This window comes from Cryptotermes secundus, unplaced genomic scaffold (assembly GCF_002891405.2).
Source record: "Cryptotermes secundus unplaced genomic scaffold, Csec_1.0 scaffold238, whole genome shotgun sequence".
Classification (NCBI taxonomy): domain Eukaryota; kingdom Metazoa; phylum Arthropoda; class Insecta; order Blattodea; family Kalotermitidae; genus Cryptotermes; species Cryptotermes secundus.
In genome coordinates, this window is record NW_019728500.1 from 1,600,318 (window position 1) to 1,620,784 (window position 20,467).

Sequence of the window (20,467 nt, forward strand, 5' to 3'; positions counted from 1 at the left end):
CTCGTACTTCCAGTAACACTCCCGCACAAATTTTCTTTCCTCAAAACTTAGTCTTACTTCCGCCATTATTTCAAGTTACCTATACCTAGAAAAATATAAACATTTCAGTGAGTTATGGACAGTCAAACAGTGAGTACATTTTTTTGGGACACTCTGTATTTAAGAAATATTTGGAGGGAATTGTCCTCCTTACAGTTGAAGTTGTTAGGGGGTTTTATATTATATATTTATGCATGAAAGGAAGGCAGATCTGACAATGTAAAATGTCGGCTTGCCGTTACAGGATTTCAGTTACCACTTCTACGGCTCAGTGTTAATTTAACGGCGAATGAACCGAGGAGAATGTTTGAGCCTACGTGTCATGTCGTCTGTGTGCCTAACACCCATCCAGTAGGGGCATATAGGGGACATGGAGGTAAATCTCCACGCATTCGTAACATCCTTATATGTATCTGATCATTACAGGCCTCTTCGCGTTGCTGCGTTTTAGCAAGGACGCTTAGAAGATAAACAAGAGATTCTGATACGAACTAATCGTCCTCTCTCATTTGATACGAACTGACCGCATGGAAAACGACGCCTCCAGAAATTCTTTTTTGCGCGGGAACATGTTTACCGAGCCGTTACCTAGCAACAGTAAGGGAATACACACACCCACAGGCTCTCCTTTGATAAGACACGGATCGTATAGAAGAAGATGTCTGCAACAAGACTTCTATTTAAGTTTTGAGGTTTTCATGGCGATGACAATGAAGAAAGTCGTCTTCTGGGTTTAGGCACCGTGTATTCTTCGTTTTGGCCGACGTTTCGGAGGAACGTAGCGCCTCCATCTTCAGAGCAGTTGAATGGCTGCGGAGAGCAGTAGCAGCTACTGCTCTCCGCAGCCATTCAACTGCTCTGAAGATGGAGGCGCTACGTTCCTCCGAAACGTCGGCCAAAACGAAGAATACACGGTGCCTAAACCCAGAAGACGACTTTCTTCAAGACTTCTATTGTTACATATATTCGTTTCCATGTGTCTACCGAACCGTTGCCTAACAACGATATGCTGCTATACACACACAGACACACAGACTTGTGCCAGGGATTTATGAAGTACGCCATTGATACAGGCTTAGGTACCATGACATACATACCAGCTTTAATAAAGAGTGGCTTAGGCATTAGAAAGTTGATAAGGGAGCTGGGAAGACAGACAGCAAGGTGATTACGTAAGTCTGCTTTCATATTTCCAAAATAAAGAAAGTAAGCTAAAAAGTTGTCTGTTGGTCTGTATGGGTGTGGAACTTGGTCTCTGACATTAATGGAGGAACACAAACTGAGGGTGTTTGAGAACAGGGTGTTGAGGAGAATATTTGGACAGAAGAGAGATGAAGTGACAGGAGGTTGGAGAAAGATGCATAATGAGCAGCTTCGTAACTTGTACTCTCCGTCAAGTATAATTAGAATGATCAAGTCAAGGAGGATGAGGTGGGCAGGTCATGTAGCACGAATGGGGGAGACGAGGAATGTGTATAGGATATTAGTGGGAAAGCCAGAAGGAAAGATACCACAAGGAAGACTTAGACGTAGATGGGAAGATAATATTAAGAAAATTATTGAGTTTTTGGAACTTAGACATTGTCCAGTTTTTTTATTTAAACACTGGATTCTGTTTCCGTCCGCCGTATGGCCCGATCGATAGAGCTGTTCCCATCTCTGGGCCTGCGATAATATTAAGTGGATCTTAGGTGGGATGGAGTAGTACGGACTGGTTCGATCTGACTCAGGATAGGGAACAGTGGAGGGCTCTTGTGAACACGGTAATGAACCTTCAGGTTCCAGGTCGTGAAATTCTTGAGTAGCTGCTCGATTGTCGGCTTCCCAAAGAGGGCTCAGCTCCATGGAGTTAGTTAGTTAGTTAGTTAGTTAGTTAGGCAGCTTCTCAAGAGTCCGTGTGAAGATATTTAATGGGCCCATAAATAACTTGGTGCCCCGGATGTATATTTCTGGTGCGATTAACAATATGGAAGTTGCATTGTTGCCTTAGTATTGAGACCTCCTGCGCCGTCAAGTGGACGTTTGGTGCGGGCAGCTGTCCCCTGTTTCCTCGCGATTTTTTAAACCTCTCTGGATATGACATCTCCACTTTAACCTGATACTGTTTGTTTTATTGTGCTCTTCCTGTCCTCTTAACCCACTTTCTTCCGGCAGACGCTTCCGACGAAGTGGATACTTAAAAGGACGCCGAAAGGTCTGCACGACAGCATTTTGGAACCCAGTCAGAGACCTTCATGGGCCAGTGTGGCTTTCTGAGCACAGTCGTTACATGAGTCCGCCTAGGCTTCGCTGTCCAAGAAATGTAAAACGGTAAAGCTGTCCCTGTGCTTAACTAATTAAGCGCTATGCCATAAAGGCGTATGGGCGAGCGGATGTATGTATCCATATTTTCTTGATCTCGGCACTAGTTGGAGGTGAGTGCTCAGCTTCACGTTCCGGCCGCATTATCTCCAGTACCCATTGGGCAGGAAGCTGGGTGGCCCCCAGAGCCGGTCTGGAAGATGTTGAGAATAGAAAATTCTTGGCTCCTCTACCGGGACTCGAATTCCAACCCCTCGGTCGTCCATGCTATAGCCGTCGCTATGCCAACTGCACTATTCCATTTCCACGCTGTCCAAGAAAGACCATTTTATATTGTTGTTTCAGTGATCAAGTGAAAATGTTGCTTTGCATAAACGAAAATTATAATTACATAAAATGTTATAAGGTCCGTGGTTGTAAGGAAATTTCCAGTGTTCCATTAACTGGATTATACAGAGTGGTCCTAATTTTTGTGGCTCATAATTTTCAAACCGGAAACAGAATATAACTGCTTACGGAATATGAAAGTGTAACTCAAAAATATTATTACTGTAGAAGAAAACTTTTTGAGTTACATTTTCATATTCTGTCAGTGGTTTTATGTTATTATTTCCGGCTTGAAAATTATAGGCCATGGAAACACCGACAATAATTCAGAATCACACTGTACAGTCTCTCAAGGTTAGTATAGAAGCCTCTTTCCACCTTACATTGTCGCCCTTCCATGACCTCTACTTTCGTTTATTGTATGTCTGTTCATTATAAATCAATCAATAAATGGAGTTACCAGTCCAAACCCCGTCGGTAGTCACTCCTATACGTGGCAATATTAAGATAACTGTCTGATGTGACTGTATTCCCATATGGCTGAAGTGTCCCTTGCCGTAATTACCGTTGCTGCTAAGATATGCCTACAAGTTTTGGCTTTTATGTACATCCTGTAGGAGCACTGGTTTACATATTAGTTTATCTCTGTTTAAAGAGGTTAATGGCCGACCAAAGGGATCAATTAGTAATAGTAAGAGGTCGTTTGTGCGTGTCTATACGTGTATATGCCAGCTTGCATTGACCGTCGCAACTGATGCGTAGTGTTGGCTGGACTGTCCTCTCCAGTTGGCAGTGCTGACACTTTTATTTCATCTTACTTACAGACATGTTTCACTCATTCACTCATGGAGCTGAGCCCTTTTTGAGAAGCTGCTTAAGAACTTCCCAGCATTTTATGGAACCCGAAGATTCGTTACCGTGCTCATAAGAGCCATCCACTGGTCCCTATCCTGAGCCATATTAATCCAATCCATAACATTCCATACGATCTCTAAGATCCATTTTAATATTGTCCAACCATCTACGTCTTGGTCTTCTCAGTGTTCTCTTTCCTTCTGGCTTTCCCACCAATATCCTATATGCATCCTCTTCTCCCTCAATCGTGCTACGTGCCCTGCCCATCTCATCCTCCTTGACAGGGACATATTTAGTGAGAATTTATGTAAATCTTGTTATTCTAAAGATTCATCCCAATATCGCGGTAAAGTGGACAGCATTGTGCTTCCTACTGGGGAGGTCTCGACTTAAAATCTCATCCCTCAAACCATAGTCTCTTCCGACTATGACACGATAGCATCACAAGTTTGGCCACGACCGCTTCCTTCCACACCTTTCCAATTCATTATTCAGTAAGCCCATCAATCGACGTTGCAGTCCGAGCTACTGACAGTGTCGATGAAACAGATATAACGCCGTATAGTCCGTTGAAAGTCGACCGACGTTTCGGAGGAGACTCTGAAAATGAAGGCTACGTGTTTCTCCGAAACGTCCGTTGACTTTCAACAGACTTCACGGCGCTATATCCCAGAAGACAGAATTATTATTCTTCGGATTCTTCAATTGACCTAATCCTTCCAGCCTCACTATGGCCCTGGGGTCGACTCAGTCTCTAGCAGAAATGAGTACCAGGAATCTTCCTTGGGGTAAGGGCCACCGGTGCGTAAAGCTGACAACCTCACCGCCATCTGTGGGCCGATTGTCTAGAAAATATGGGAGCCTTGATGTCTCACAGACCTATGGGCCTGTTACAGGGATAGCTTTCCGTTTCACCCAGTCTATAATGGAATGCATGATCCCTGTGGCACAGAGAGCAGACCCTGTAAGTGCTTATGCACGCTTAAACATGCCTCATTGAATTAGTCTCATGACCTCGTCCTGTCAGTGGATAATGGTAACTTTTCCTAGTCCGTGGCTTTCAGCTCCCAACTGATTGATTTTGATCGTCTTCATAATCTTGTTTCTGTTGAATCAATATAAAGCCTTGCTAATGGATGTTGCTCCCGCTGCCCTGGGTCGTGGTAACGAGCAGTGGGTTTAAGTGAAGGGCTGTAAGCATGGATAGGTCATAAGCTGAAAGTAGTTCCTTTAAAGTGATGCGGTGCTATTGGAGATCTAATCTTTTCCCACTTGGAAATTATTAAAATGTTATACATTAATGGATTGTCATCGTGGTGATGATGATGATTCTCTCACTCAGAGGGAAAAGACTGAGGGCGATTGAAGTCAGTTTCATGAAGAAGATATAAGGATTCGATAAATTCACATAGTTGTTAACTTCATAATTTGTAGTTTAATGAACTTCTGATATATGGCAGTAGATATTCTGATATGTGTTTCGGCGAGACCTGGTGCTGTCAGCTTCAGGGTAGAAGTGAAAATGTGTCTCATGTACGTAATTTATACTTATCATTTGAAAGTTCAGGTACTTTGAATTCCGATGTGGCATGAGCTTCACGCCTAATTTCACAAATTTGAGTCTATTTCTACAAAAGCCCACTAAAGGGACTCAAACAACAAATATTTAGTTGTCAAGATCATAACTCATAATACTTTAAAACAGTGGTTATTAATGGCCCAACGGCTTTATCTAAGAAAAAATGCGTTTTACCCATACAGTGCATTTATGTCTTTGTAATGGAAACGCGCCGATTACGGTAGCTGAGCGGTCTAAGGCATGCACTGTCTTCGCTCGCTCGGAAGCCGGGATCATGGGGTCGAATCCCACTCAGGGCCTGGCTGTTTAGTTTGTGTGTGTGCGTTTTTCTGTGTTTGTGTACAGGTAGAGGCCTTGCGACGAGCTGATCACCCGCCCAAGGAGTCCTACCGAATGTGTAAGAACTAGAGAAACCGAAGTGAACGGAGAAGTTCATGGAGGTAGGCCTAGGCCCACTGGGGCTGTAGTGCCAAGGGAAAAAAAATGGAAACCCTGTGTGTTATGTCCGGTGTAGGAACAGTATTTTTGTATTTTATCTAAATGAATTTCAAACTTTTAATTATTAACAACTGTCAGCTTGTAAAGAAGGCACTTAAAGAACTAAATTTTATATCTGTGCTTTGTACAGAAGTAGGTATAAATCCACAGGGAAATCAACTTCAGAAAACGACGCCGGAGTTCTTTGTTTTCAGCAAGGCCAGTATGGCCAACGGAAAGAAATTCTTGCTTACAAGGTTTCGTCACTCGCGGTGTTGTTCATAAGAAGGTAGGAATTTTTACGGCCTCTTTTGTTCCTTCCTAATGTCCACGCGCATTGTAAACTGTACCGATGTGACAGATGGACTCATTTCCTTATTTAGAAACCGATGTGGGATTCAAACCTGCATTTGCCATACAAACATCAACGCAAACCCTGGGTCCTGATCGTGCGTGAAGTGGACTGCGTTTTGCTGTCTGATGCTGCGACATTTTATCATTTCGGGCCTATATTGTAGTTTTTGGAAGCTGACAAGTAAGTATGGAGCATTGCTGAAAGGAAAACCCACAGTAACTGAACAAGAACATTGGTGTCGCTGCGATCTGCAAGCATGGCACTGGAATCACATTACAATATGACCCTTTATGTGAGAACTTTTTTCTGCCCGCCTGACCTCGCAAGGTTCAGGGCTAAAAATTCAGTTCAGTTCATTTCAGTGCCTTTATTTAAGTGCTTGCCAACAGCGAGTGGGCTATAACAGGCGAGCATTGGTAAAAAGGTAAACAGGCCCACCTCCACACGGGAAAATAAAAATAAATAAATAATAATTATATGTTAATGGTTCATTTTCAAGGCCTGTTCAACGTAAAGGTTTTTTCAGTATCATTTTATAAGTTAAGATGTATAGAAATTTTGTCAGAACACATGTGGAATATGCAAAGTCTGGTTATACTTTCTATGTTGTGCATTTTATTCGGGATATGCTATTGTCACGTGTTTACCGGCCGTTCACCAGCAACGACCGCCTCTTCTCGCGCCACTATTCCGGATTTCAGCCATTATGTCACATTATAAAAATATATTCCTATCTCGTTAGTACACTTGGTATTCTATCCGAATTTCATGACCTTCTATACCGCTCGTAAAAATGGCACGTTTCTGCGAATTGAATTTTTATCTTTATATTTACTTCTCCAAGGACAAAAGTGCGCATACAGGTGACAATGAAAAATACTGTCAGATCGCATAAAATTTATGTTCTTCTCCTTCTTTATTTTGTTATTTGATGTCCGTCATATTGTTCTGCGTACTTCCAGACATTTGTATGCATTATTGTCCCTGTCGCTGTTGTACCCCAAGGAAACATTTGCTTCGCAAGGTCAAATGATAAACTTGTCCAACTGCCTTGTGGTACATAACAAATTTGTACTTATTCCTGTCTGTACATCTAGTCTCATGCCGTCCGTGTGTAGGCCCCATAATAATATTTGGAAACTTCTAACGGATTTTCATGAAACTTAGTACGAACACCATAGACTAGCAACTAGGAACATGAGAATTGGTACAAAAATATGAAATGTGCCCGTAAGTTGTGTGTGAATTTCTTTTACGTTAAGATTTTTTTTTTTTATTTTGTGGTGTAGGATAAAGACTGAGTCCACTCGGTACGTCGGCCACTAATTGGCCTGTTGTATCAGCCCCGGATGATAGATGCTTATGGAACATTTCGTGGAATGAGAATTGGCAGGGGAATTCAAAGTAATCGTAGATAACCTGCCCCATTGACGCTTTGTCCAAAACAAATCCCACATGACCTCACCTGGGATCAAACCCGGGCCGCCTCTGTGGGAAGCCGAACACTAACCACCTAAGCTCTGGTACGGCTGTGATAATACTTGCTAACATAGCGACGGAGCGAATTATTCAGGTAATGTCTGACAACTTTAACTTTACTATAATCTATGCTTTTTTTCTTGTTGCTAGTGGGGTGGGACTAGGTCCCTTGTACTGTGGCCACTTCTGGCCTATTGTACCAGCCCCTGATGATAGGTGAGGGTGATTGTGGAGCAATTGGTGGAATAAAGATTGGCAAGGGAAACCGAAGTACTCGGAGAAAACCTGCCCCAGCGCCACTTTGTCCACCACAAATCCCACTTGACCAAACCCGGGTTCGAACCCGGGCCGCCGCGGTGAGAAGCCAGCGATTTGAGCTATGGCGCGGCCTTATAATCTATGCTTACTGCTGATCCCTAAGCACAGAAGTACAAGTATATTGATAATCTGTAAAAGTAACGCATTATAATTGCGTGTAGCCTGTTTGGGCACGTGGAAGCGTTTAAAGGGAAGTTTTCTCAATTATTTCTAAACGTTAATGTTTCGTTAGAACAGTATAATTATGATTTTATCGCATACGATATTAAAATTATACATCGGAATTTTCTCATTCCCATTAAAAATAAATATACTTGAATATATGGACGTTATTACACCAAGCAAACAGGTACAACTTGCGAACGCCCTTGAAGCTGTCAGCTCAGTTGTGTAGTTGCAGGCAACTAATTATCAGCCATGTGTTCAGTTACCATTGGTGCTAAGATACGAGACCTTCAGGTGAAACTATCGATATAAGGAAATCGATCGCCAGACAGAGCGACTCACATTTTGTTCTTGTGTTTGATTTTAGTCGTATTGAAGTTCGGTACTCCTTGCCAATGTAGAGGCTAAACGTAAAGCTATCCCTGTAACAGGGCATGGAGGCCCATAGGGATGTGAGACATCGAGGTTGTCATATTTTCTGGAGTCAGCTCACAAATGACGGTGAGATTGTCAGCCTTACACGCTGGCCACCCTTTACCCCTAAGAAGATTTCTGGCACTCATCTCTGTTAGAGGCTGAGTCGAACCCAGGGCCATAGTGCAGCTGAGAGGATTAGGTCAACTGAAATTCGAATGACATCGGGAACCGGACCCACGAACTTCCGGCTTGTGCCTCGACCAACGTAGAGGGGTAAAAATTGTTCTGTAAACTATAACCCGAAAACGTAACCCCTTTTACACCAAAACCCTGATCCAGAACCGGTTTACTTCAAGTCAGATCCCCACACACCAGTCACCTTGTTCATCATGTGGCCACTTTTAAAAATAAACCTGTTTCACAATTTTGTAAGCTGAGGTATATGTCCGTTCCAGTGATTTGACGCCCCGAACAATAGATCATTTATTTTTAATTCGTCTGCTTTGGCAAATGCTAGAATTACAAGTAACTCCTTTCGAACCTGGTCATTATCTGTCCAGAAACAACAAGAATTGGTAGGTATACGCAGTGGTTTAGGGTTGTGGGGGCGCGGGGTAGTACAGCAAGGAAAGCCAGCGAACGTTTGAACTTAAGCGAAAACCGCTTTCCATCTTGCGGTATAGAAACAGAAATATCAACCCGACGCAAGTGCCTCTTCGCTAGACTCGGATAACCGCTCTCATGTCTGTATGCTCGCTTGTTCTTGCATTCCATGTGTCATCAGTTTTACTGAATTCTGTTCCTAATAAATAACATAGGGCTAAAGCGACAAATTGGTGCTGTATAATGTCGCGTGATTGGGTGATTATACGTAGATCGGGTTTGGATTGATAATCGGATTTATTGAACACTTACAGAACGTAACTACAAATAACCACGAAAATCTCACTGTAATTACAACATACATAAAGCCTTCTCAGCCTTTACTAGCCGTTACATGGTAACGGCTTCCAACGGCGGACGTTCCTCTTCCTCTGGGTTTTCAAATTGTCCCCGGCCTCAGTTTCCAGCTTCTCACAACTAGAGCTCTCAACTGACACCACAGCTTAACTACTAGTCCCCGTTATATAGTCCCGGCACGGACTGCACATGAAACGTCTCGTCCATCATTGCATGTTTTCTCGTTCCCGGGGAAATAACGTGTTCACAGAGCTGTTCCCTATCAACGGCTGTTTTACTGTCGCATGTTTACACAGCTGTCACTTGGCTATTGGTTTACATGTCACAGTAATCCAGCTACTGAAAACCTCGTTAGGTAACCTGCAAATAAACACATACATTTACACAGGATTTTTTTTTTTTTTACTAGAACAAATAATTTCTTAATCCATGTTTCCTGTTACGAGCATTTTAATTTTACGGGGGCTTCTCCCGATATTAATATTTTTTGCTTGGCTCGTGCTCCCATTGACAGTAGGCTTCTACGGCATTTGAAGCCAACCACTCTGCAGATGTACTGAGTAGATGAGGAAGTTATCTGTGTACATTTTTTAATACTTAACAAAAGCCGTTCTGAATGAAAGATGTTACGCTATGACATGGTCTGTAGAAAAAGAAGTCGGTTTAATTTGATCTTCCTGTAAAGTTTTGCTAGCTCCTTTTTAAGCTAAAGTAACCGGTCTACAGATTTTAGAATAAACCTTTATTGAGACGTAGGCTACTTCAGAATTCTGAGTGGAGATTCGGAGATGAAATCATAACGAACACAACTCCTCGTTGTGCATTATTTTTAACACTAAAGGGATATAACAGAAAGAAAACAAACGGAGGAAGTAGGAAGGAAAGAATTTCTTTAGACTGCAAAATGTAGGTCGTTTCTCAAATGTGTAATATTCATCTTTTAGGACTGCTACATTTTGAGGTCAGAAACACCTTAAAGAAGCAGATGTACGGCATATGAATAGGCCTTGGGAGACATCTGGGTTGTGAGGGATCGGCTTAGAACTACGTTCCAAACTGGACCAAGCTGCTCGCGATTATTTCCCATTTCACTGTGTTTATTCTTGTTCATCTCTCGCTTTCTACTGCGGCATCTCCTTTTAGTGTCGACAGGGACGGAGCGAGTGTGGGCTCCGTGGTGTTGCTTGCCTGCCACTTCAGTCAGTAGGCCGGGCGACTCGTGCCGTGCTGGTGTGAATAGTAGCTTCCGTTGTTCGCTCGTCCGTCACGGATCTGTTCCCAGTGCGACGTGAAGTGTGGGCCAAGATTCCTTTATATGGAATAATACTATTGCTAAATTATTGTCGATTTTTGTGTTCATTTTATAGTGATATGATTCTTAAGGTATAAATGTGTGTTTTAGTGCGGGTTTATTAGTATATTTTAAAAAACACTAGGTAAATTGCATACTGTAATGCATGATGAAAGGTTATGTTTGGAGGATGGAGTTGGAAACCAATTAGCAAAAGCGACAGTGTGCTGTGTGCTGTTTGAAAAGAAATGTAACAATATCTTTCCAGGGGCGAAACAAGGAAACCGTTTTTTATTTCTCTGTGACTTTGGCCATTTTGAAGCGGGAGGTTCAAACCTAAATTCGTTCATTTGTGCGAATTGGAAAGCTATATATTCCCAAACTGACTTTGATTTTTCTCTTCATTTTGGCGTGATTTTAAATGGTTATGCAAGGACGCTGTCAACATGGAGACTGTGTGACGTCGGGTTTTGATGTGTTCCGAGTTGTGTTGAATACAGTATTTAAGGTTAATGGCGCAATTTCTCACGGATATTACATTTTTAAGCCTTTCATCGTTGAGTATTGTTAAATGAGGGGGTGAAAACTTTTGAAAGGAAACAGCAAATAGGACCAGGTTACTGCGTTGTAATACAGTCACAATTCAAGCCATGCTGGTGACATAAACTGGAGTCCCGGTAATGGCAGAATTTTTCATTTCCAACTAAATTATTCCGTTAAAAATATGTATGATGGTGAATAATGAATTGGAAATGATGTGGAAGGAAGGTGGCATGACCTGACGTAAGGTACTGCCCCGGCGTTTTGCATGAATAATTGAAATACATAATGGGAGCCGTTGTTTCGGACAAGATTCGAACTGCACACCTCAATACCACATGCCAGAAGCATTAATTAATTCGCTAGTGGGGGGTGGAGTCCAGCTGGGTTCACTCGGCACGGCGGCCACTGATTGGCCTATTTTACCTGCCCCGGGTGATTATGATGATGGAGAATTTGGTGGAATGAAGATTGGCAGGGGAAACCGAAGTACTCGGAGAAAACCCGCCCCAGCGCCACTTAGTGCAACACGAATCCCACTTGACCAGACGCGGGATCAAATCCGGGCCGCCGCCGTGGGAAGCCAGCGACTAACCGCTTGAGCTATGGCGCGGCCTGCCAGAAGCATTGCTGTTCGATCCAAGTAGCTCAGTTTAAGTGCTGATAAATTGTTACAATTTGCAACTCGAAATTAATCTAATCTAAACGGCGTTTACCAGTTGAGGAAAAAGAGAGTTGAAGTATTTTTGACGACGTTTATTTTTTTAACGAGGAAGCTTTACCGAAAATATTTAATCTAGATAGCAGCATGTCGTTAGTCTGTCAGTGTTAGTATCCTAATATGAATGTAGCTATCCAAAACTTTCAAGTTACTGAGATAGATAATTTTATGATTTGTTTTTAACAATTGCCCATTGAAATTTCACAAGGATTTCTGCTGACCTATAGTTATACCCGATAGACATGGGATTCTGCACTCATTATGTATATATTTAGTTCATAAATCAAATTTTTCCACCAATTATACGGCAAAATCAGTTCGATTTATCCTCAGGGCTCTGTGGGCTGTGAACATTATAAAGAATGAGTATTTGTCTAAACCAGTCCTGTTCGACGCGGCGCCCGTTGTATATTTTTCTGGCGCCCTCCGTAACCACATATAATTGAGCCCATTTTTAATATTAATTCAAATTGTAAGACAAGAGACATTTTTGAACGTCTGAGTACTGTTAAATATTTTCGAATTTTATTATTATTATTATTAGTAGTAGTAGTTGTAGAAGTACTACTACTACTACTAGTAGTAGTAGTAGTAGTAGTAGTAGTAGTGTGTGGTGGCGCCCGCACCTCCATAGGCATCAGTGAATTGTGCCCGAGTACATAAGAACGTTGGACAGCACTGGCTAAATGTTTCATAAAGTACAGTGTAAAGTAAAGTTATCCCTGTAACAGGTCGTCGAGGCTTCCCACGTTTTGTATATAATTGGCTCACAGAGGCGGTGAGTTTGTCAGCCTTATGTGTCGACCACCCTTTACCCCTAGGAAGATTCCTGGTACTCATTTCTGTTAGACGCTGAGTCGAACCCAGGGCCATAATGCGGTTGGAAGAATTAGGTTAACTGAAAAAGCCAAGTACCTCATCCGGAATCGAACCCGCAACCTTCCGGCCTGTAGCATAGTGTGCATTAAGGGAAAGCTGTGCCATATGTGTACAGTGGTTAGGAAATGTCACCCTTCCTTGTGATGTCATTCATGTGCTGCTGCGTGTTCCATGGAAGATCAGAAAATATAGATGGAAACTTGACGAAAGACAGAAATGATGTAAAGTATGACACGTCCTAATCTTCTTATTTTCTTTTTCACTGGCTCTACAGTCCCCTTGGGCCATGGACTCTGATTTTTATTTCGGTTTCATGATAAGTTTACAGACGGTAAGACTCCATGGACGAGTGATCAGCTCAGGACAACACAAACACTGAATAAACACATAGCAAACATCCATACCTTGTGTGGGATTCGAACCTACGATCCCGGCTTCCGAGCGAGCAAAGACAATTCATGCCTTAGACCGGGAGGCTACCGTGACCGGCCATAATCTTCTAATAACAGTAGAAATAATATTTTTGGTGTAATCGTTATAATAGGAAGTGATATTTTGAAGTGACGTTGTATCAAGTTCTGTGTCATCCTGCTTTTGGCGTTGTGAAAATCGAATTAAATTGATTTCTTCTTTATTAGTGGCTGGACTGGTCCTGTACTATCTGACGTTTGCATTAGCAGTACAGTATGTGCGCCTGTGAACTTTATAAGGATAGCAGCTGAGTGGAATTATTGAAGAATCTGCTGATAACTTTATCAGCGTTGAACTTGTTTATTTAACGACGCTCTTAGTATCAGAAGCATTGCAGCACCGCAGGCTACCGCAATTAATGTATATAAATAGGTGTGTAAGGAAGTGGTCGTGGTGTAACCTGAGAAAAGCCACGAAATATATCAGTGCCGATATCCGAGCCGGACGCTTCCCGAATGCCAGATTGACCCGCTGCCTTTTGAGTGAGGTTCATTCATTCATTCATTCATGCATTGTTGGAGGAGGTGGGTTTCCCCATGCACTTAGACCAGTTATTGGTCCATTGTGCATCCCCCTTTAATTTCTACTGTCTCCATACCCTACCGGTACTGGTGCCCGTTATCAGCCCCTTTCTGCCAGCGAGGTCGGCCCTCTACTGGCAGTGGTATCTGATAATTAGTCCCTTTCTGTCAGAGAGGTCGGTCCTCATCTGGCAGTGGTACCTAATACTTTCCCCATCTACCGGAGGCATTGGAAACTACTTGGGCGGGAAAATTTGCCTAATTTAGCACAGAGGTCTCCTAGAGACATGAGGTTCTTTTACGTGCCGTAAATCTAAGACACGGGACCCACGGCTTAAAGTGACTTTTTTTTCGCCCTTAAAAATTCCACGACCTCCACCGGGTTTGAACCCGCGTACCTTGAGTCATGAGGTGAGAACGTTACCCCTAGACTACGGAGGCCGCTTTTGAGTGAGGTTACTTTCGAAATGTCGGGTTTACTTGCCAGAGTGTTACTTACAGCTTCGTTGCCGACGATAATTGAGTGCAACCTACCGCCAGTAACAACCGTAACTTAACGTGATGTCGCTGCGAATCGTGTATCTCAAAGTGTGGTCCGCGGACCCCTGTCTATGTGTTTCTTGAGCTGTACACCTTTTATTACTCTTAAGCGTATGGAACTTAGAACGATATTAGAACTGTAAAGAACTGGGTAACTTCACTGTAGGCATTGCCCCCAGATTTGTCAGAAGTAAACTCAGAAATCGGTGAACGTCTATGAGAAATGTTTTTCTTTCCTTCTGAAGTCCGGACCCTCCGAGTGTAAACGAGGCTTTCGGCCGAAAACTACGAATTTTGCGTGTTACTGGCTTCGTTTCGAGACTAAATGGGATGTCTCGTAGTTGTACTCAGTCCACTCAGTTGAATGCTGGGCGCCGTGAAGAGTATAGCACTCCTGTTTTGGGATGTCCCTCACTGAAATTCGAAACCAGAGATCGGCTATTGTAGCTGTTTTCGAAGTTCTTCTGAGTTACTCCGGGCAACTATCGAAATGGTGGTTTGAATTTGACTATGGCTGCTTCCGTCTCTTCAAATTCTTCCCAAATCATTATTCACAAATAATTCTAACTCGTTGTAGTCTGAGCGAGTCTTTAAATAAATAAACCATATATAAATACATAACTCTTTCTGTTGGTTCACTTATCATTCCACCATTTCTCGGTCGATGCTACGTAACCACACTAGTTGATCGAAGGTCATTACACACTCAAAGAAAGGAATAAGCCAGAGTTAAAGTGAATCGGTTTATAGTGTGGAAAATATCAAGTGAAAATTGTTCATACTTTCATCATTAAGTATCTTATGTACTGTGTCAAATGTGGCGGGCTATTCTGCATTCCAATACGGTCTGTTCTAGGCGTGTGTGACTTAGCGAGTCACTCTGCTTTATGTCATTAATAATATAGTCACTGTTTTATGCTATGCGCAGGTATTCCATTCAGAATACGTTCGGTAGTGTGCCCTAATATCGACGCTGGCCCCCTGCCTTTTCCGGCCTCAAAAAAAGTAAAAATAATTTCCCATCCCCGTACTTTATCACTCTTCCAAGATAACTGATCGTCAGAGTCTGTTAGATTCATTTTAATACGAATTGATTCATGACTGCACCTAAGTCAGATAGTTTATTATTTTGTAGTCTACGAACTGTTCATTGCTCCGCGTCTGTTGCACGAAGTTTCCCTCCATAAACTTAACGAAAGACATATTTATTCTGAAATGAACACAGGGCCCTCAGCATCCCCTGGTTTTTGAGACTTCAACACGTATTACGAAACTGAGTGCTGAAAGAAATACTCTTAAACACTATTGCGATGATATGCTTCAAGTACACTCAGCTTCACAACAACTGATCCTCACGACTCGATGTAGTTTGTAGAACAGATTTTGAGTGTATTAAACAGTTCTGTTTAGTCGTTATATAAAAGGTAAAACTATCCCTGTTAGCGGGCCGTGGAGGCCCATAGGGTTATGAGACTTCGAGGCTCCCACATGTTCTAGATAATCGGCTCACAGATGGCAGTGAAGTCGTCAGCCTTACGCCCCGGCCGCCCTTTACCTCCAGGAAGATTCCTGGTACTCATTTCTTTTAGAGGTTGAGTCGACACTCGGGTCATAGTGTGGCTGGAAGGATTAGGTCAATGAAAAATCCAGTGACCTCATCGGGAATCGAACCCGCGACCTTCCGGCTTGTAGCATAGTCCCTCAATCAACTACGCTACCGCGTGCCCCTCATTTTATATATATATATATATATTATCATGTTACAATGATATCAGTGTTATTGTTTTTAGGGTACTATTTTATGTTGTTATGGTGAATTCTTGTGTAATGTTTGTTCTTTGGCCCTGTGTCCTTGTTCCCTTTAATATCCGCGTATATTTATGTTTGTTTGCCTACGTTCGCACCGAATATTGATGGTTGAAAAAGAACTGGTTAACTTCTCAAAAGGCGACCCTGACCAATATAAGTATGTACTCTAACGAAAGGCCGTTGTACGTAGGTAGGTCCTGTATAATTGCGTTAAGCGCCGCACCTTGAAAAGGCATGGATAGATGGAGGTATAGCTCCTGTCATTTTTAACTTCTGCATTTTGTGAAAGCGAATCGTCAGCTTCGCGCTCTGGCCGTTTTACACCCGGGAGAGGGTAGAACGTTGATGGAGCCGTAGTATCCTCCCTGGTAGGCGTAAGTATGTCCGTGGTTTATTCCATTCAATTTTCCCGGCTGCTTTTATTTTGTGGGTCCATAGTGCCCGTGGAGATAATTGAGGAGCTATTTCAAGGAAATAGCGGCTCCGGTCTAGAAAACCGAAGTTAACGGCCGTGTGGGTTCGTTGCGCTGACCNACCGTGTAATTCGGAGACAACCGGACGTTTCGGAAGAACATTTGGCCCACGTGTTCAGGGTTGAAGAGAAAGCCAAGGAAGAAACCATCAGAAGTAGGCCCCAGGCTTTGATGAAGATGGATGCGATATGTTACTCCGAAACGTCGGGCTCTGTCCGTGGTGTTACAACCCAGAGGAGATAGAACACTTGATGATCACCACTGTGAGAGCCTGAAATCCAGTTTCTGTATCTAAACCCTCTTCTTTTGTTACGATAAGTGAGTTTCGTCCAGACAGGAACTCCTGTTGCACTCCGAAACTCTGAAGAGAATGAATACCAGAGAATCTGGCTTCTCTACCATTTATAATGATTCTCGGTGTCGCATTTGAAAAGCATCCAAATGTCTCAAGGATTGTTGAAATCAAGGCTAACAAATTTGAAATAGCTGAAACACGCCGTGGCTAATAAGAAACATTTTGAGGCAACGCAAAGATTCCGCAATAAAACTCTGTCACCCTCGAGTTAGGATTCCCTTTATAAGTAGGAACATGGTTCTCCTTATAAAACTCACTGAAGATGTGAACTGTCGAATAGGAATCTTCTGTTAAGTGTTTTAATGTAAGGATTGACAGACTTCTGCTTGGCGGGTTTTGTAGGTCGTCTGATGCCTTTACGCAGAGCTTGTTGACATGTTTAGGAGACTATTGGGGTTTCCAGTGTGTAGGGCCGATTATTATGATGCAAAGCAGCTGTTAAGATACCAGAGACTCGGAAGCGGTCAGACCAGGTGTTCGTTCGTAAGTCAGTCCTCTCCGTACTGGGTTTGAAGTAGAAAACAGGCATCTTTTGTAGGCTTATACGAGGGAAAATCAGTAAATAAGGTCACAAGTGGATATACAAAGTAAAACATGCGATATTCGAAACTGCGGGGGAAACATTTATTTCTCGACATATCCTCGACGAACATTGATACACTTGTCTCATCGCTTTACCAGTGCGTCGAAATCCGCAGCATAGAAGTCTTTTGTCTCAGCCACTTCCGCACCTGGTCGGGCATCATCTGCTACTTTCGAACGACCTTGAGGGAATTTCTCGAGTCAGTTGTGAACCGCTTTACGCGACAAACACTTCCCACCGTAAACAGGAAACATTTGTTTTATGATCATCCTTTGCATTGAGTCCTTTGCCCACAAAAAAAAAACCGCGCAACAGAACGGTGTTCTTCGGTAGTGTACCCCTCTAGCACGTTTGCCGTTTTGACTACTGAAACGAGCCTCTGAATGTGCGCATGCGCGTCTGCTACCTAGACAGTCATGAAGCTGCACTGCCGTGCTACCTAGTGATACACACAGAAAACCTATTACATCCATTACAGCTGTTTCACTTCCATCTGTGGCCTATTTACCGACTGTTCCTCATATTTTATTGCAGTTTATAATTTCCGTTGAAAATTCATAAACAGCTCTACTGCTAAGAGATGTAAGATTGGTTAGCATTAGGGATCGTGTGCATCAAACACGTTCATAGCAGAAGGGAGGCAGGCACCTTACACAGGGAACCCTTAGGTAGGCCGCACACCGGCATGCGTCAAGACATGTAACAGTCAAGACACAATATCTGCGAAATGACGCAAAGAAAGGAGCACAGTTGAAACGAATGAGATTATGAAAACCGCCGCACACCGGTCCGAGTCATGATGCTGACCAATCACGAATGAAGCAAGACTGCGCCTTTTGTCTCATGTCTTGATGCTTGTCTTGACGCAGTTGGTGTGCGGCCGCCCTTATACGTAGCATAGTCAAGATTATACCTACTGCCTGCTTTACCACAGAACTCTGCACTTTGCCCACGCTGTTTATGTATGAATGAATATTTTGTCATTCTAAAAATGCACGAGTATTTCCATAAACAACATTAACTGTTCGGTCTCTTTGATGGAGATGAAATTGATCTTTTGCGATGTTATAACTAAATTTTTAATATTATATAGATGGATTTCGCCGATTGCAGTGGCCGCGCGGTCTGATGCAAGAATTGTCTTCTTTCGCTTGAACGCTGGGATCGTGGGTTCGAATCCTTCTTAAGGCATGGATGTTTGTCTGCGTTTATTCTGTGTTTGTGTAGGTAGCGGCCTTGCGACGGCCTGATCCCCCATCTAAGGAGTCCTACTGGCTGCCTAAGATTAAGAAACTGAATTGAAACGAAGCCTTTCACGGATGTCCTATGCTCCAAGAGGGAGCAACAGGAATAAAGATTATACAGATAGGTAGATCAGGCAGGCAGGTAGGTAGGATAGACAGATAGATATAAATGGATTTCAGTCTTTAATAGTTAATCTTGGCCAGTGAATATACCTAAATTTGTAGTGGGTTCTGACTGTTCATTGTCTCAGATGCTGACAGCAAGATCTCGGCTGTGAGACGCTCAGGTATGCGATAAAGACAGACACGCTGCTTGGCAGGAACTGTGTGCCTATAAGGCATTGTTCGTGTTCCTGTAGCAAACATAATAAACCAAGTTACAACATTTTTTACACACGCAGTAGTACCCGGAACTCAGCGCACCTGCGTGCTCTGACGTTTTCTTTCCTCCCTGCTTATTCTATGAAGCTGTCATGCGCATAGGTGATTAGGCTAGGGTACTGGCTCTTACGTAAACATATTGGCAGACGAATTACGGAAATGAAAATTGATTGATATGCAGGTAGTGCCTAGCAGTAGGCTATACAAATCAGAAATTTTCTTTCTTTCGTTTGCCTCTAGGCAAGCATAGTTGGTTGAGGCACTATGCTACAAGCCGAAATGTCGTGGGTTCGATTCCCGATGAGGTAACTGGATTTTTTCGATTGACCCACATCCTTCCAGCCGCACTATAGCTCTGGGCTCGACCCAGCCTCTAGCAGCATTGAGTACCAGGAATCTTCCTGGTGTAAAGGGCGGTCGGTGCGTAAGGCTGACAACCTCACCGCCATCTGTGAGCCGATTGTCTAGAAAATGTGTTAGCCTCGACATTTGACAACCCTGTGGGCGCCCACGAGGTCTTCGTATATACCACGTCTGCTTAATTTCACTGACCGCTCGCTAAGTGCCACTGAATTCGAAGGCAATTGTTTTCCCTCCAAATATACTCTGCACCCAATGAGAACCGTGAAAATTCCTCCGTATTCTTACTGTTGCATAAATACCTAACGGTATACCTGAAGTGGTTACACTTGTGTATTTGAGGTTGTTTAACGATGCTGTGTCATATGAAGAGGTTCTATAGCACTGAATGACATGAATAAACGGTGAGTGGATAAGGATTTGGTAGTAGCCGGTAGTGCTATCCTAATATTTCTCCGGTTCTACTGAAGAAAACTACGATAATCTTGGTCTGGGTACGTGGAAATCCGAATGAGATTTGAACCGCATGTCTCCAGTGCCACATCACTCTGCCTGATTTTTATTATTTTTTTTTTGTAGCTGCAAAGAGTGGAAATACCAAATGTATTCCAACAAACGAAAATACTTATGAAAGTTTAGAAAATTACGTTGGTACGAGTATTTTATTTGAGCAATAGTTGCGATGTGGTGTAATGTGTTCGTTTTACTTTCCAAAATATTCCCCGCCCCCCCTCGTTTGTATCCGTAGGATCCCAAGTGGTTCAGTTGCTACAGCGACTGGCTTCGGGCTAGGCTACAGGAGTTCTACACCCGGAAGGGGCAAGATTTCTCTCTTCGCTACAGCGTCCAGACCGGCTCTGGGGTCCAGCCAACTTTTTATCCAATGAGTACCGGCTAGGGGGGGCTCTTTCCCCGGGAGTTAAAGCGGCGGGGGCGTGAAGTTGACACTCGCCTCTGTCTAGTGCCGAGGTCAAAAATAGTGGAGGTCTACCTCCACTCCCCCATATGTCTTGATGGTAAAGCGCTT

The 20,467-nt window shown here is 43.0% G+C and overlaps 1 protein-coding gene across 10 annotated transcripts in view; it reads left to right on the forward strand.

Moving 5' to 3' along the window:
- The window catches only part of LOC111865176 (probable Ras GTPase-activating protein), a 569,826-nt gene that overhangs the window by 368,535 nt on the left and 180,824 nt on the right, over positions 1-20,467 (forward strand). The window contains exon 1 of one of the 10 annotated variants that reach the window (XM_023852980.2): positions 10,488-10,655. The exons of the other annotated variants lie outside the window; for them this stretch is intronic. The gene's annotated coding sequence lies outside the window, so the exon portion shown is untranslated. Of the gene's footprint in view, positions 1-10,487; positions 10,656-20,467 lie in introns of those variants that run through there. 10 annotated transcript variants of the gene reach the window in all.